This window comes from Mustela erminea, chromosome 5 (assembly GCF_009829155.1).
Source record: "Mustela erminea isolate mMusErm1 chromosome 5, mMusErm1.Pri, whole genome shotgun sequence".
NCBI lineage: Eukaryota > Metazoa > Chordata > Mammalia > Carnivora > Mustelidae > Mustela > Mustela erminea.
The window spans coordinates 79395821-79413590 of NC_045618.1; the positions used below are offsets into that span (position 1 = coordinate 79395821).

Below are 17770 nucleotides of genomic sequence, written 5' to 3' on the forward strand. Positions count from 1 at the left end.
TAGATTTTTACACTTTGAGTTATATACTTTTCTCTATGGCATCTACTTAATAAAAGTTTTCTTAAAATTGATCCTAGTCTGCTGTGATGGGAAAAGCAAATTTATGATAGAAAACTATAAAATAATGTAATAGGATGAATTCTATTGTGGTTCATTGCCTTCAGTTTCATTACTCCACAATTATAAAATGAATAATACTACAGTCAAAAAGTTAATCTCCTATATTTATTAATGATAAATGAGTCTTTTTATGTTCTTAATATTCACTTTTAAAAGAAACAATGCTAATTTAAATAATTACCCTGCCTGTGTTTTACAGTAGATCTTGCTAAAGTAATCAGACCTATCAGTAAGAGTCCTTTAACTTGAAACACCCAATCTTTCTTTCATTTAGAAATATTTTATTACTAATTCAGATTTAATTATCGTATTTCTGTAGTTCCATCCAGCAGAGGTTGGTGTGATAATGGAAGTACTCCGGTAAAATGACTCCTCGTCCTATGTGGCACTGGGTACTTAAAATGTGACTATTTCTACTCATCACTGAATTTTTAAGTCCATTCAGTATAATCTAATACAAATTGAAAAAGTTACATGCAGCTTTTGACTACCATATTGGACAATATAGATCTAGAGCTTCTGTTAAAAAATATATTTGATATTCTAAAGCTGTGTTTTAATACTTTTTTTTCCTTCTTGGTATTTTGTTACATATATGAAAAAACAGAACAAACAGAAGGCAAAACCTCCCTTGAATTGGTGTTTGGAATTCCTAATTCAGTTTTCAAAAGTACTTGTACTTTTACAACAAGTCACTGACATTACTTTTTTTAATGTTATCACTGGGTGCACACCTTTACTAATGAATTGCTGTTACAGAGTTTCTGAAACTCTGGCTTGTGAAGCTCCCAATTCATAGGAGCTTCCACAGAACAACATGTGTAGATTTTTTTTTTTTTTTTTTTACATATAGTTTCTAGAAAGCCCCATCTAGATTACCAAATGATAATTATGGCAATGGAATCTTGAAGTTTGCACTTTTAATGGTCTCCCCAGTGATTCTTATGCAAACCAATATTTAAAAGACTCTAAGCTACAACATTCACTATTTTAACTGATGCTCTGTTTTAGTACCTGTTAATGTCAGTTTACTACAGCATTCACGTAATAAATGGGAATAGTGTCTTTCCCGAAAGACACAAGATGGACATCTAGCCAGAAGTTTTTTTTCTTAAGTACGTGATTTACTACAGGCAAGGGGATCGCTTACACAAATGTTCGCTATTTTTACAAAACCCAAAGATCCCCAAAAGTGTGTAGAATACTCATCTCTGTGTAAGCTTCATGGGTTAAATAATATGGATGGAAACTTTAGAGTGCAGGAGTCAGACCACATTAAGATTTCAAATGATTTTCAAGAACTATATTTCCTTAGTTCAGTGGTTTTTAAACCTTGGTGAGTATGAGGATTACCTGTCAAACGTGGTGAAAATGCATAGATCCACTCCCCATCCTACTTCAATGAGCCTCATCTCTGTGTTCTTTACTGTAAGGTAACTGATAATTTTTAGAACTCTAACTTTTGAGAATTTCTGTTCTAGCTTTCAGACCCAAAAGGCAAATCGGTTCTTTTGAGTATACTTATCTAAGATACAAATTACTTTTATATACAAGGTATATTAAAAAATACTTTTGTCTTCTCACCACCACATAATAGTACAATTCTTCTTATACATTGTCTTTATCACAGCACTCTATATTGTCATTTAAAAACACAGGATGACTCAAATACCGCTTTTCCTCTTATATGAGTGAGATTAACTCTATCATGATATAGCCAACAGTGGTCCCTAATATCATAATTGCATTAAATACTATTTTAGTTATGAAAACTTCCAGCCTCAGTATCCTATTGTCATGTTGTAGTTTTGCTCCCTGCCCACATATTTTTTCTATTTATCAATCTATAAATAAGAAGGGTTGCCCTTTGCCTTACTCTCATAAAGTTGTGAAAATGGACTTTTCTACTCAGATTAATGGCCGGAAGAGAAATGGATATATACAGCTCCTCATCCACTTCCCATATACAAATATGTTTTACTTGGTGTTTCTTCTCTTTCACTCATGTTTGGTTGTCTCATATACTGAATAAACCGCGCTCATAAAATACTTCAATTCCCAGCTCCAATTACTATTGTTGTTCTTCTGAACTCTGACTTGTGATGATTTATTTGTAAAGTTAAAATTTCCAAAATATAATGAGCCACTGCCAATTCCTACCTCACCCCCATTCCCTGTTCAATTGTTTTCTGGGAATTACTATCTGATTGGCATAAAAGATAACTAGCAGAACTTTAAAAATATCCTAATAAAACAATCAGTAAATAGCAAAAACAAAAAACAAAAAACAAAAAACAAAAAAAATCCAGTAAAAGAATGGACAGAGAATATCAACAGGCAGAAAAGGAAATACAAATGACAAGATGCTTAACTTTACTAAAAACTGATGAAAATAAATGAAGCATTATTGCTTTCAGATTGGCAAAGGTTTGAAAAAATAATCAAAAATTTTATTTTGACAAGAATATAGATAAATGCATACTCCCATTCATTTCTGGCATGAAGTCAGATTGACAGCACAGCTTAATGGTATCTTTCCTAGAGAAATATTCATTCGCATGAACAAATGCTTGCCTTGGGCACTATAATTAAATAAATAGGAACACCTTCAAGTTTTTGTGTAAACAAGGAAGTGGTTAACAAAACCACAAGATATCAATATTACAGACTGCAGTGCAGTTCTTTTCATTGACAAAAAGATGGCCTAGGACACATGTATATGTAATTCATAAAAAATGCAACAACAAAGAGATTCCAAGTGATACATTCTGCGTGGTTTTATTTGTGACAACCAAGAATGTTTGTGAATGTGTGTATATAAACACAAAGACATACTTTTATGTTTGTATATATACACATAATTATATGTATGCAAAGGCATAGTAAAACAATCTACAACGGCATACCAAATCAGTAATAGGGGCACTCTCACAGAGGAGAGTGTGACAATAGAATACAAGTGAGTCTTTCCCCTTTATTAGTCAGGATACTGTGAATTCACAAGTCAAAATATATTTTTCCTATAACTAATGCAATTAAGAATCCGTATTGAGCAGGGAAGGCCTTGCTCATCAGACTGCCTCAGAAACTGGTTCCTGGGGGCGCATAAGAACAGTTGCCCAATATTCTGGTTGATAAAGATACTGAGTCAGAAGGTAGGGAACAGAGGGGTGTTCTGATGTCTGTCTTTTCTCAATCTGGTTTCACCTACACTCCATGTATTTTATATTTCTCCCAGATTTTAGCCTTAGGTAAACTGTCAGGATTAGGGTTGGGAATATTGATCACTTTTCTCTTCTTATGTATTCTAATGGGAAGCTGAGGCAGCCAGCATCAGGAGCTGTAAAGCCAGATATCACATAAAATCACAAGTCAAATAAAATATTTATAAGATGCATTTGAATTTGCTGAAATATACCCCTTGGAAATTGATCCTAAGAGCCCCCTTTGATACTAGACTAGTACAAAAATATTAAACAAGATAAAAAATACAGTACACCAAGAATCAGTATGTTGCCTGCTAGAAGCTGAAAGTGGCGCCTAATGTGGGAATGGGGACAGGTTTGAGGGAGAAAGTATGGCAAAGACCCTCCAGGATCAGTATCTGAATGCTACCAGGAAAGACTCCGAGTGCCCCAAGGCAAGTGGGCTTCCTTATTCTGGAAGAACTTAGAAAAAGACTTATAGAATTAAGCTGCCAGATCAGGAAGAACTCTACAGAGTACCATAAAAAAAAAACAAAACAAACAAACAAAAAAAAAAAAAAACTTTTTTTCCCCAGATTTTATAAATGAACTCTCTTTTCTACCTGAACAAGAACAAAGTTGAGACTTTGTATAATCTTATTTCCCATTCTACATATGATAAATTAAGAAGAGAGCTACCAAATATGGAAAACTGTTACTGCCCCTTAAATCTTTATTGAGAATTATACTTGCCCTATATAAATTTTAATCTCCTTCATAGTCCCTGAAGGACCAACTTAAAAACTAACCTCCAGATGTGCCATGACTATGAAATCTCTCCAATCAACATAATGACCAGCAATGCTCTATTATTTTCTTTGTTCCTTTACTTTAAGCTCTGCTTAGCTTTTCTTTTTCTGACAAATGTTTAACCAAGTCTCTTAGCAATGGATTCAGTTCCTTAAAGACCTACAACTCATCACAAACTGGGAAATCTCCAGTTTGCATCAGATATTAGTAGTATCCAGTGGAATATCTCTGTGCATTTAAGATGGAGCAAGGAAATGTTTAATGGGAAGCGGTTTCATTATAACAAGCTGCTGAATTATTTACACCAATAAAAATTTATCTGCTGGAGTCGCCTGAAAAAAATTATCCTCTTGGTATACAGAATTGTTGTCTGCAGTGAAATAAGGATGCACAGCACTGCCATCCTACAAGCACCACAGGAACATTTAAATTATTCTCCTATCTCTCATTGTCTTTTTGTGTTTGGTAAAGGGAATTTAAGGAAATTAATGCCTAGTTGGACTGAAAATAATGACCACAAAGCGTTATCATTATCTCTAGAAGATTTTGCAGATTATATGTTTTTAACAAATAGTTAAAACTCCCAAGTCTCAGTATGTGTGTGCATAGACACACATGTGCACGTACACGCGTGCGCATGCGCGCGCGCACACACACACACACAAACACACACACACATATATATATACACACACCATATATATATACATATATGGCTTGAAATAACCATGACAGTGGTTATTCACATGACAGTGAATAGAAAAAACGCACCATGGAAAAAATATCCATTAGAAAAAAATACTCCATGAATTTTTCTCATCTACATCAGATAGCAGGATAGAAAAAAAAAAATTAGATTGCCATTAAGTTAAGAATAAATTCTTATAGAGTTGGGATTTAAAAATGTTATAAATTCTTCTTTCATTTTAGTTGTATTGATTTCCTCCTTTTGACTCATGGAAAGTTTTCTACAGAAATATTAGAAAATAGGCCAGGTAAGGAATATTGTCCATTCGAGAACTTCACTATCAAAACTGTTAGTTTCAGAGTGCCTAGGTGGCTCAGTGGGTTAAAGCCTCTGCCTTTGGCACAGGTCATGATCCCAGGATCCTGGGATCGAGCCCCACATCAGGCTCCCTGCTCAGTGGGGAGCCTGCTCCCCCCACCACCCGTCACCTGCCTCTCTGCCTACTTGTGATTTCTGTCAAATAAATAAATAAAATCATTTTTTAAAAAAAAAGAAAAAAAAAACTTGTTAGTTTCTGCACCAAGATGGCGATGTAAGCTCGCTCCTGAATTTTTTCCCTCCCATAGATGCACCACATGAACAGCTAAACATGGAGCAATTTCCTCTGAAATTCAAAAACCAGCTGAGTAACTCCTACACATAGGGCAAATGAGAAAATATCCACACTGAAATGGGTAGGAAGGGCTAAGATACACTCATCATAAGCCCCACCCCCAGCTCAGCACCATAAAATAAAAGGTGAAAGGTTTAGACCATACATTTGGCATTTCAATTTTTAAGGCTCCCAGCAAAGGAATGAGTCCCCAAAACACCTCTATATAAAAGCCAGAAGAGCTTGTGTTACTGATTCCACAGGACTATACCAAACAAAAAAGCAGTTATTAATGGGAGCATGAGCACTCACCATGGCTATCCACCCAGGGCTGAGGATGGAAGGAGAAGGTAAGAGTGCCTATCTCCCAGTCATTTTCTGGAAGGGGTTTGGCTGCATATTTTTAAAGTTGCAGCCTAAGTGTGCAGCTGCTAATTGGCAAGCATCTAGGTGCTCACTGTGATCATCCCAAGAGCCCAAAAGAGTCAAAAGTCACTTCCCCTGCCTTCTCCCTATGGCTCACTTCAGTAATAAAAACAGGATGCCAGGGGTGCCTGTGTGGCTCAGTGGGTTAAGCCACTGCCTTGGGCTCAGGTCACATCCCAGGGTCCTGGGATCGAGTCCCACATCAGGCTCTCTGCTCAGCAGGGAGCCTGCTTCCCCCTCTCTCTCTGCCTGCCTCTCTGCCTACTTGTGATCTCTGTCTAATAAATAAATAAATCTTTAAAAACAAAACAACAACAAAAAAAAATAGCCCATCCCTCCCTTAAAAAAACAAAAACAAAAAACAAAGGATGCCAGTATCCCCCCAGAAGGAGCAGTTTCACACTTCTAGAACTTTATCATTTGTAGCTTCCATCCAAGGGACAGGCTCCAAAATTACCTAGCTTTGATAACCAACAAGGTTTGCATTCCTGAGTGGAAGGCAGATGCTTAACTGCCTGAGCCACCCAGGCAACCCAAGGAAGTGGTTATTAAATGAGCACAGGAGAACTACCCCAGGCTATACACATGAGCCCAGCAAAAAGGAAACTCAAAGACCAAATACTAATAAGGATGCTTAATCAGTTATCAAAATGCTCTTAAAAAAAAAAAAAAGTCCAGGATATGAATTCTATTAACCATTCAAAGAATTAGTACCAATTCTTATAAAGTTCTTCCCAAAAATAGGAGGTGAAGGAACACTTCCAAAATCATTATACAAAGCCAGTATTACACTGATACCAAAGCCTGATAAGGACACTACAAGGAAAAAAAAAAAAAAATATTACAGGCAATATCCCTGATGAATATAAATGCAAAAACCTTCAAGAAAATACCAGCAAACCAAATTTAGCAAGACATGAAAAGGATCATACACCACAATCAAGTAGCATTTATTTCTAAGATAGCAAGGATGGTTCAATATATGAAATTCAGTAAGTGTGGTAAACCATAGTAACAAAATGAAAGACTAAAGTCATATGATCATTTCAACAAATGCAGAAGAAATATTTGACAAAATTCAATCATATTTCATGATTAAAAAAAAAAAACTTTGTGACAGACATTAAGGAGAGCATGTGATGTAATGAGCACTGGGTGTTATATAAGACTGATAAATCACTGACCTCTACCTCTGAAACCAATAATACATTGTATGTTAATTAATTGAATTTAAATTTTAAAAATGGAAAAATAAAAACTAAAATGAATGGATAAACAAAAAAAACACACATGGCTCTTTTAATTAAATTATAATGAATTGTAATCTATTTTTGATGTACCTAGCAAAGTCTCAAAGTTCCTTTTGATAAAGTCTTCATGGTGAAACCTAGAAGCACTATAACTGTTGTGATGAGATCATCTAAATTTAAAAAATGCTTTTAAGTGTTTAATTTTAATAAAAAAAATTTATACTGCATCATTTTGCAGTAAATGTACATTATAAATACCCATGCCTTATTCCATGTTCTGTTGACAGTTCCATTACATTTCTGATGGTTACAAGAACTGTCTTATCTCTGGAACTCTGATGTTTTCTGTGACCTACCGCGCTTCTTACAAAATGCTTATTTTTAAGGAAAAGAACAACAAAAAAACAAAAACAGCTCTCAGCAAACTAGGAATGGAAGAAGTTACCTCAGCACCATAAAGACCATATGGGAGTCCACAGCCAATATCGTTCTCCATGGTGAAAAGCTAAAGGCTTTTCCTCTAGGATCAGGAACAAAACAAGTTGCCCACTATCATTACTTTCTTTCAACATAGTACAACATAGGAAGCCTTAGAGCATTGAGGCAAGAAAAAGAAGTAAAGCATCTGAACTGGAAGGCAGGAGGTTAAACTGCTTCTGTTTGCAGATAACACAATTTACATACTGAAACCTTAAAAACTCTGCTAAAATTTTTGAGTATTATAAATTTTTTTAAAATGTAATTTTTCAGTAAATGTACAAGATACCAAATCAATATACAAAATCAGTTGTATATATTTCTACATACTAACAGTGAACTACTGGAAAAAGAAATTAATAATTGCATTTACAGTAATATCAAAAAGAATAAAATACTTAGCAGTAAATTTAACCAAGAAGGTAAAACGCTGAAAACTGTAAAACAATGATGAAAGAAATGGAAGAAAATATAACTAAATGGAAATATTTTCCATGTTCATGAATTGTAAGAATTTATATTGTTAATACACACTATCCAAAGTGATCTACAGATTCAGTGAAATCCCCAACAAAATTCCAATGACACTTTTCACAGAAATATGAAAAAGCAATCCTACAAATTGTATGGAACCACAAAAGCCCTGAAGAGCAGAGCAGTTTTCAGTAAAAACAGGCAACGGTGGAGGCATTATACTTCCTGTTTTCAAACTATATTACAAAGTTAGAATACCTAAAACAGCTGGTACTGACATAAAAACAGACACACAGATCAACAGAATAGAAGGGAAAGTTCAGAAATAAATCCATGCATTTATGATTATTTATGAGAAAAGAACCAAGAATATATAACAGGAAAAAAGACAGTTCCTTCAATAAATGGTGCTGTGAAAATTAGATGTCCACATGTAAAGGAATAAAATTAGACCACTTTGGGGCGCCTGGGTGGCTCAGATGGTTAAGCGGCTGCCCTCAGCTCAGGTCAGGATTTCAGGGTCCTAGGATCAAGCCCCGCATCTGGCTCCCCGCTGAGCGCTGTCCCACTCCCCCTGCTTGTGCTCCCTCTCTAGCTATCTCTGTCTCTCTCTCTCTCTGTCAAATAAATAAGTGAATGCTGAGCGGAGAGCCAGATGCATGACTGGGTCCCAGGTCCCTGGGATCATGACCTGAGCGGAGGGCAGACACTGAACCATCTGAGCCACCCAGGCGCCCCAATAAGTGAACTCTTTAAAAAAAAAAAAAAATTAGACTGCTATCTTATGCCACACACAAGGATCAACTCAAAATGGATTAAAGACTTGAATATACTTGAAAACATAAAATTCTGGTAAGAAAAGATAAGCCAGAAGCTCCTTGACTGCACAGCAAAAGAAATCATCAAGATAGAAGGCAACCTGTGGAATGGGAGAAGCTATTTGCAAACCACAAATCTGATAAGGGGCTTTAATATCCAAAATATACAATGAATTCATGCAAGGGAAGAGCAAAAAATAGTAACCCAATTTAAGAAATGGGCAAAGGATCTGAAGAGACATTTTTTCAAAGAAAACATACAAATGGCCAACATGAACATGAAAAGGTGCTCAAAATCACGAATCATCATGAAAAGGTAAATCAAAACCACAAAGAAACATTACCTCATCCCTGTTAGAAGGGCAAAGAGGGGTCCCCATACCTGGACGCCGGTCTCGTGGCCGCGCCCCAGCTGCGCTCGCTTGTCGCCGCGGCCGTGTCCCAGTGTGCCGGCGCCATGGGGCACCTCGCTCCCCATGGGGCCGCGGGACTGGCTGAGGACCGTGTGCTGCTGCTGCCCGTGCAGGTGCCTGGAGGAGCCCGCCGCGCCAGAATAGGAGCCCCTGGTCAGTGATAGCAATCCATATTCTTCATTTGGAGCAACTCTGGCAAGAGACGATGACAAGAATTTGTGGAGCATGCCCCACGACCTGTCCCACACAGAGGCAGATGACGACAGAATCCTGTACAATCTGATAGTCGTTAGAAATCAGCAGGCCAAAGATTCAGAGGAGTGGCAAAAACTCAACTACGATATCTACACCCTGCGGCAGATCCGGAGGGAAGTGAGAAATAGATGGAAACGCATCTTAGAGGATTTAGGTTTTCAAAAGGAAGCTGACTCTTTGTTGTCCATGACAAAACTCAGCACCATTAGAGATTCTAAAAACACAAGGAAGGCTCAGAAGATACTGTTAAAACTGGCTGAAGGAACCAGTATTCTTCCAAGCTGGGAGCTCTCGGAGAGATACCTCTTTGTTGTGGACCGTCTCATTGTTCTCGATGCAGCAGAAGAGTTCTTTAAAATCGCCAGTCGAACTTACACCAAGAAGCCAGGAGTCCCAAGCCTGGCCAGAAAGAACTGCACTACCTTCCGTTTCCAAGTCCCTACAGGACAGTCTAGGAGGTAGAATTGGGATCCCCCTGCTGGTACTCAACAGCCAATCAGAGTTGGACAAATGCATATAGAAGACAGCAAGCAAGTAGAGGGCTAGCTAAGTGAAAAATCATTCTAAATCCTACAAAAAACTAAGGGTTTGGAATATTTAGTCTTCAAGAGGATGTTATGATAAGAAATGTTTGGGTTGTGTTGAAACACACTTGGGATCTTCTATCAGGGATATGGTCACTGGGATCTTTCCTCCCGGCTGATTAGATTTCAAGAACCCACTGTCCCCATTTTGGTTTTGGTTGTACAATAAGCCTATTGGGAGAATGGGATGTTCTAGGTAAGAAAACAGTAAGACTGATAAAGCTATCATTGAGCCCAAATATGGACTACTGAATTTTAAATAATTGCTGTGTAATATAAGCTAATGCTAAAATAATACCAGGCATCATGTGACCTTTCTTTGATTTGGAAGCTCCTTCAAAACTTTGCAGGTGTCAGAGACATCATCTTGAGTATAAGTCAGAATTCTTCAGAGGTTCTGATGTAGCAGATAATAGGAATATCTAACAGGGCTGCCCAGAAGGGACTTCCAGATAGATCAATCCCATGTCAAAAAACTCTGTCTTCAGTGGTGGGACATGCATCTTAAATTCTTAACATTATCAATACTTGATTACCTCATTTTGGCATCTCATCCATTTCAAGACCTCAAGGCCATGGTATGTTATCTGGGCTAGCGTCTATCAACTGAAACATTTGACCTCCACTTCCTCCTCTTTTCTTTAATCTGCTTCTGGCTCAGCGGCAGAGTCACACTTGCCAAGAGACCCGCAGTGCAGACTTGCAGCTCTGTTACACAGAGGGTCATTGCAGGACTGTCTTCTGGATTTTCAAGATGGAGCAATGCTGCCAATACAACTTGCTTCTCTCCACAGACTGAGAAGTCCAGCCTCGGAAGTTACTTGCCACTCAAGCAAGGAGCTTGCTGGGAAATGACTCATGGTTCACATTATTGAGTAGACTTTCAGAACCTGTCAGATGTATTGGTAGATGGCTGAGAACACTGGCAATATTTTTACTCCTACAGACTTTGTTCTTCAGACTTCAGGTAAAGGGTAACTTGTCTTTAGTTTGTCCAGGGGATGGTGACTTGAAAACTTGCTGACCAGCTCTTGTAGTAGTATATACGATGTTTGAAATATTTCTTAGAGGAAGATACATGTTCTTCATTTATTAATCCATTGCAGATCAACTTAACTGACATGTTTCAGGAAGATTCTTTCTAGTATAGTAAGTAAGCCAAAAGTTCTATTTTTTATATTTAATGCTTAACATCTCTCTCACATTGTTTAAAATTAGCCTGCAGATGAGTTCCCTCACTTCTGAAGGCTCTTGCGAGATAAACGTACAAAGAGTGAAACAAGTAAATAAAAACAAAACAAAAAATAAACAATAAATCTTTCTAAATCGTATTGTTTCCATGTCTGTCCTTGGAATTTGTGTTTTGTCTTTCTACCCTTTTTGCATCTTTGGAGAATTAATTGTAAACATTGTCTTTATTTTTGGTAATGTATGAATAAGGATAAGAATGTCTCTATGAGTATAAGAAACATGGAATTATCCAGGAATTTTTCCTTGCATGGAATTAAAAAGTTTTTCTATTTAAAATAAAAAAATAAGAAGGGCAAAGAGGAAGAAAAGAAATAAATGCTTGCAAGGATATGGAGAAGGAATCCTTATATTGTGTTGGTGGGACTGTAAACTAGATGCCACCACTGTGGAAAACAGTATGAAGCTCCTCAAAAAATTAAAAGTAGAATTACCATATGATCCATCAATTTTACCTTTGCATACACAGTATATTGCAAAAAACAAATCACTCTCTTGAAGATCTATCAGTACTCCTGTGTTACAGCATCATTTACCATAGCCAGGTATTACATATCCTCAGATGTTATTTATCTGAGGATGCAAGGTAGAACATGGTTACTATGGTTGATAAGACTGTGATGGATATGTTCATTCAAACGTTGGAATCTTTTCAAAAATTTGTATCTCAAACAAGAAAGTGGTACACTTGAAATACATTACAACTCTATCAATTATACCTCAATAAGGTAAAAAAATAAACTGCATTATTGGGGGAAAAAGCAAAATGCAGAAAACCAAACTGTCAAAACTTTAATCTCTTTCTGATTTAAAGACAATGATGAGATACTAAGTGATTTAGTTGACTCTTAGAAATTGAGGCCTCCTTCTTACAATCAGAAAGAGTTCCAAGAAATTGTTTAGATATACCCTTGTCAGGGCATGTGATAGATGATATGTTTCTAAAAATAAGCCATTATCAAAATAGCATATCCTTAGAACAATGGTTTTCATATGGGAAGGATTTTACCCTGGCGGTGTGGGGGGGTTGCTGACAATTTCAGCAAACGTTTTTTGATTGTTACAACTTTGAGTAGGAAGTTTCTAGTGCCTTGAGGTAAAGAATATGGCTGAATCTAAAATGCACAGGAAAACCGTGTATAAAAAAGAATCATCAGTCCAAAATGTCAGTAATGCCAGAGGAGAAAAATCTTTCTTTAGAGTCCTACCTTCTTTAACTCCTTTATCTATTTATCTATTTTAGTCTAAACCTAAAATAGAGTCTACTTACTTAAGAATTCTCAAACTCTAAACCCTAGGGCATTAAATTTATGAATACCAAGACTTCCTATCATTCTTTGGCCTATGAAAAAAATAATGACCTATAGTTCAAACTAATCCTACACACACACACACACACAAACACACACAATAACCATAAAAACCCACAAAAACCCTTTGGTATTTAATATTCTTTTAAAATTATACTCTTAACATTTTTTATTTGTAGAAAGAGAAATTGCTTATTAGGGATGAAGAAAATGAGGAGAAAAGCTACAGACTGGTATAAAATATTAATAAAGGACATAGTTGATATCCAAAATATGCAAAGAACTCTTTAAAACTCAACAATAAGAAAATGAAAAACCTGATTTTTTAAAAAGTTGAAAATCTGACCAGATGCCTCACCAAAGAAGACATGCAGATGGCAGATAAGCCTATGAAAAGATACTTAACATCATAGTTCATTAGAGTAATACAAATTAAAATAATGATACCACTACAGGCCTATGAGAATGCCAAAAATCCAGAACAGTAACACCAGATGCTAGCAAGGAAGTGGGGCAAGAGGAACACTCATTCACTGCAGCTGGGAATGCAAAATGGTACACTCACTTTTGAAGACAGTGTGGTTATTCTTTAGAAAACTGAACATAGTCCTAACACGCAATCCAGCAATTGAGCTCCTTGGTATTTACCCCAATGAGTTGAAAACTAAGCCTCCGCAAAAACTTTTACACAGATACTTACAACAGCCATATACACAATTTCCAAAACTTAGAAGCAACCAAGACGTTCTTCAGTAGATGAATGGATAATAAACTGTGGTACATCTATGCAATGGAATTACTCAGCATGAAAAAGAAATGAGCAACTGGTTCATGAAAAGACATGGAAGAAACCTAAATGCATATTATAAGTGAAAGCAGTCAATCTGAAAGGCTATACATACTGTATGATTTCAGTACTGTGATATTCTGGAAAAGGCAAACTAGAGAGACAGTAAAGAGATCATGGATATCCAGGGGTTAGGAAGTGAGGGAAGACTGAGTCAGTAGAACTCCGAGAATTTAGGGGGAGAGTGAAACTATTCTTTATGATACTATAATGGGGCATATGTCATTATACATGTTTCAAAATCCATAGAATGTACACTCCCAAGAGTAAACCCTAATGTAAACTATAAACCTTGGGAGATAGTGACTTGTAGGGTTTTTTGTTTTTTTGTTTTGTTTTGTTTTGTTTTTGTTGTTGTTGTTGTTGTTTTTTCTAAAGATTTTATTTATTTGACAGACAGAGATCATGACCTGAGGCGAAGGCAGAGGCTTCAACCCACTGAGCCACCCAGGCGCCCTGTGACTTGTAGGTTTATCAATTGTAACCAATTTATTGCTCTGGTGCAGGCTGTTCATGATATGGGAGGCTATGCCTGTGGAGAGTGAGGGAGTATATGGGCATTCTGTATTTCCTGCTTAATATTATTGTGAATCTCTACTCTGATGTAGAGTAGAGATCTGAAAGTAAAGTTTATTGCATAAATAATTACTAGTACCATAAATCAGGATAAATCATTCAAGTTTGTTTTCTACTCTTTTCCTTTTAGCTATCTCTTTGGAAAAGGAAAGCTTTTATTTTCCATGCGTATACATAGAAGCATAATTTAGTTTTGAGTCAGGATATGTTTATTAGGCAAGTAACTCCTGAGTCTGAAGCTCATATAGCCCCCATAAACAAATTTCTAGATGGGAAGAGCCAAGAGTATCTATGTGGCATTACATAGTTTGCTAGAATTCACATGCTTTAGGATATAGCCATGGCTCTCTTCCTAATGTTCCTTTAGTTTCTCCTAATTGCCTGGGGTGGTGCTGGTCCTCTAGCTCTTAAAGACAGAAGAGAAGTTCCTGATTTGCAACACTTGCCAATCCTCATGATGGGCATATTCTCACCATGGCCTATGTCAAGGTACAAACTATACAAGGCTCACAAAACTTTTCATCCTATTTTTATCTCCTGTTGCATTTCACCCAACTCCTTTCTCTTCTCTTTGTTTCTATACTTAAGTTTAAAAAAAATATCCACTGTTCCTAAAACTGATTTTCAAAGCGATAAGGAGATTTCAATATTCAGAAGTAACTAGAATAATTTGTTGGATCTCCTTACCTGGCCCAACTGTTGGAATTTAACGTATGTAACTTAAGAGTTAAGAAAGAAAATAATCATTTAAAATATTTTGGTCCTAATCACATTTTTCAGGAAAGTGATATAAAGCACAGAGAAAATAATGCATATTTAAGGAGCACAGTCATATGACAGATAAGGAGTTACCATTTCCCCCCTGCCATGATGCAGGAGATGGATGAGGTTTCTATGTGGCTCATTTTGGTGTAAATTTCAGGGATCTCTAGGATTTAACTACTCCACCTTCTAAATAACGTATGTGAATAAGCAGAAATGATAATATCCAATGATAATCTCGAGTCTACTCTCATTTGTATAAAACCATTTGCAAATTTTAGAACATTAATAAGTAATGGTGTGACAACTCTAGAGTACCATGATCTGATTTGTTTTAAAACAGGTCTTTAAAGTAGATGTTATTATGTCCATATGACTTGATAAGAAAAATAGCATTGAGAAAGATAAATAAAATCTTTTTAAAAAAATTCAGTGTTTTATGTATTTGACAGAAAGAGTACAAGCAGCTGGAGTGGCAGGCAAAGGGAGAGGCAAAAGCAGATTCTCTGCTGAGCAGGGAGCCCAATGCAGGGCTTGATCCTAGGACCCTGGGGATCAAGACTTGAGCCGAAGGCAGACGCTTAACTGATTGAGCCACTCAGGCACCCAATACTAAGTGGTTTTAAGGTATTTTTTACCCAAGGTCACAGAGCTAATGAATGATAGAACAAAAATCCAGTCATTCATTCAACAGAAATTTATTCAGTGCTAACATTATCACATATAAAAAGGTCTCTGCTCTATTCAGCTTACAGTCTGAGGGACAAATAATATTAATTCATGATCACAACACAGTAATAAATGCTGCGGTACAAGTATGCGTATAATACTCTTGGAACACATAAGTGGGCACCTAAATAATACTGAGGACAAGAGAAGGAAGTGAAGCATAAGCTGAAATTTAAAGAACTATTAGAAGTTAGGTAGATAAATAATGTTAGGAAGGACATGCCCAGAGGTAAAAACACACTGAAAGGCAGTGAAAAAATACAGTCAATTTGAATAACTTCCCTGACTTCGGTGTGAGTGGATGAGAGAACGCATAAATCTGAATGGTGAGAAATACAGTTCGAGAGGTAGGCAGAGGCCAACAATGTAAGTATCTTCATCTTTTATTTTTTTGCCCAAAACACCTCACTTGAAAAATAGGCATTCCACTCAGTGCCTGCATTTATTACAGCAACGATTCTAAATTGATAATATGAAAGGAGGACATCTCAGACAATGCAGAGTTTCTGACTGTTAAAATCCTCTCAGAAAGCTAAATGGGACCTATTGATGAATTTTGAGCAGGGAAATGACAGTCAAATATGAAATTTAGAAAAGGTATTTCAGCAGCAGCACAGAGGACTGAAGGAACAGATAGTAGAATTGTTGGTCAGAATACATTTGCAATAATTCAAATGAAAAGTACTGATAATTTTATTTAAGACTGTGATGAGGGGAATGTAGAAGATTCAAATATTAATCTGTACATTGATACCTGATAGACATAGAGATTTAGTAATGTAGAGTAAAATGGCTCTCTGTTTCTGATTTCTATAACATCACTATTCTAAATGTTTTGGGGGGTCACAGACATGTTTAAGAATCTGACTAACCCCTGTCCTATGACTAAGAGAAACTCATACTAGTTCATGAGTTCCATGAATCCATCTAAAATAACAGTATTAGATATCTCATCTGAAGATACTGTAGAGTGAACAATGATAACAAAGGGTTTGAGTTCTTCAACCATGATCATCTAAGGAGTGATCAAAGGAGAGATATATACATGGGAAGGAAAAGCAAAAAGAGAAATCTGGGCATCAGAGTCAGAGATTTCAATTACCACAGTCAGAATGTAGAGATTAAACTCAATGCCATGTGTGGATTTATAGATCTCTCCAAAATTTTGGCCCAACAGAGATTTTAGTAATGTTTAATGCTCTGGGTGTTACTTTATACATGTTATATGTGTATGTTTCCTAAAATTTTAACTATTAATTTATAGTTGATATGTAAGAAACTGACTCATCTTTGAGTCAGTTGTCTATAACAAGACTGTGCATAAGAAGACTTCAAAAGCTATTTCTATCATCTATCTCAAGGACAGTATGTATCATATATTTAGTAAAGATTTTGTGAACACCAGTTTTCAAATTTTTCCATACACTGATCTCCTACAGCATTTGCTTCACCTTACTTGTAAGAACTCAGTTGTAAATTCCTTGGTATTTCTCTTCATTTTTCCTATTTTTAAATAATGTCATAACTTTTTAAGGTCACTAAAAAAATCATTTTTGTACATCTCTGCTTCCCAAAGTAGCTAACTGGTGTTACTAAAATGTATTTTTAAACTACATAACTTAAAAATGTCAGATATAATTTTCAGCCATAAACCTTTAAAAATTCTTAAAAGGGAATTTCAATATTTCTTGAAAATGGAATCTAATAACTCAAAATTCAGAAAGTGATTTTTTTTCCTAATGAAAACTACTCATTATGTCATGAAATATTTCCAGTGAAATTAAATACCATACATATTACTCTCTAGGCTACATCATATATACTACTTCCTTTCCATAAGACCCTTTATCTAATTCAGTAATTATTTCCTTTAACACATCTGATCTTTTTCCATGTTTGACTTTCTTTTTCAAATTGCAGGGGCCTTTATTAGAATGCAATGTGAATTCTTGAACTGAGGACTACAGCCTGTTCAGTTTTAAGTTCCTTATAATGTATCCACTGTGCTTTCAACATTAGAGAAGCTCACAACATTTTATACATGAATGAATCATACCTTCATAATATATTGCTAATAACTCTTTTATAAGCAGCATAAAAAATAAGTTTTCCCCACTTTAATGTTTTGATGGAAATGATTACAAAT

General features: G+C 36.1%; 1 pseudogene; it reads left to right on the forward strand.

Annotated features, from left to right (window-relative positions):
• Positions 1-9365: 9365 nt before the first annotated feature.
• Positions 9366-10038, forward strand: LOC116591224 (annotated as a pseudogene).
• The last annotated feature ends 7732 nt before the right edge of the window (positions 10039-17770 follow it).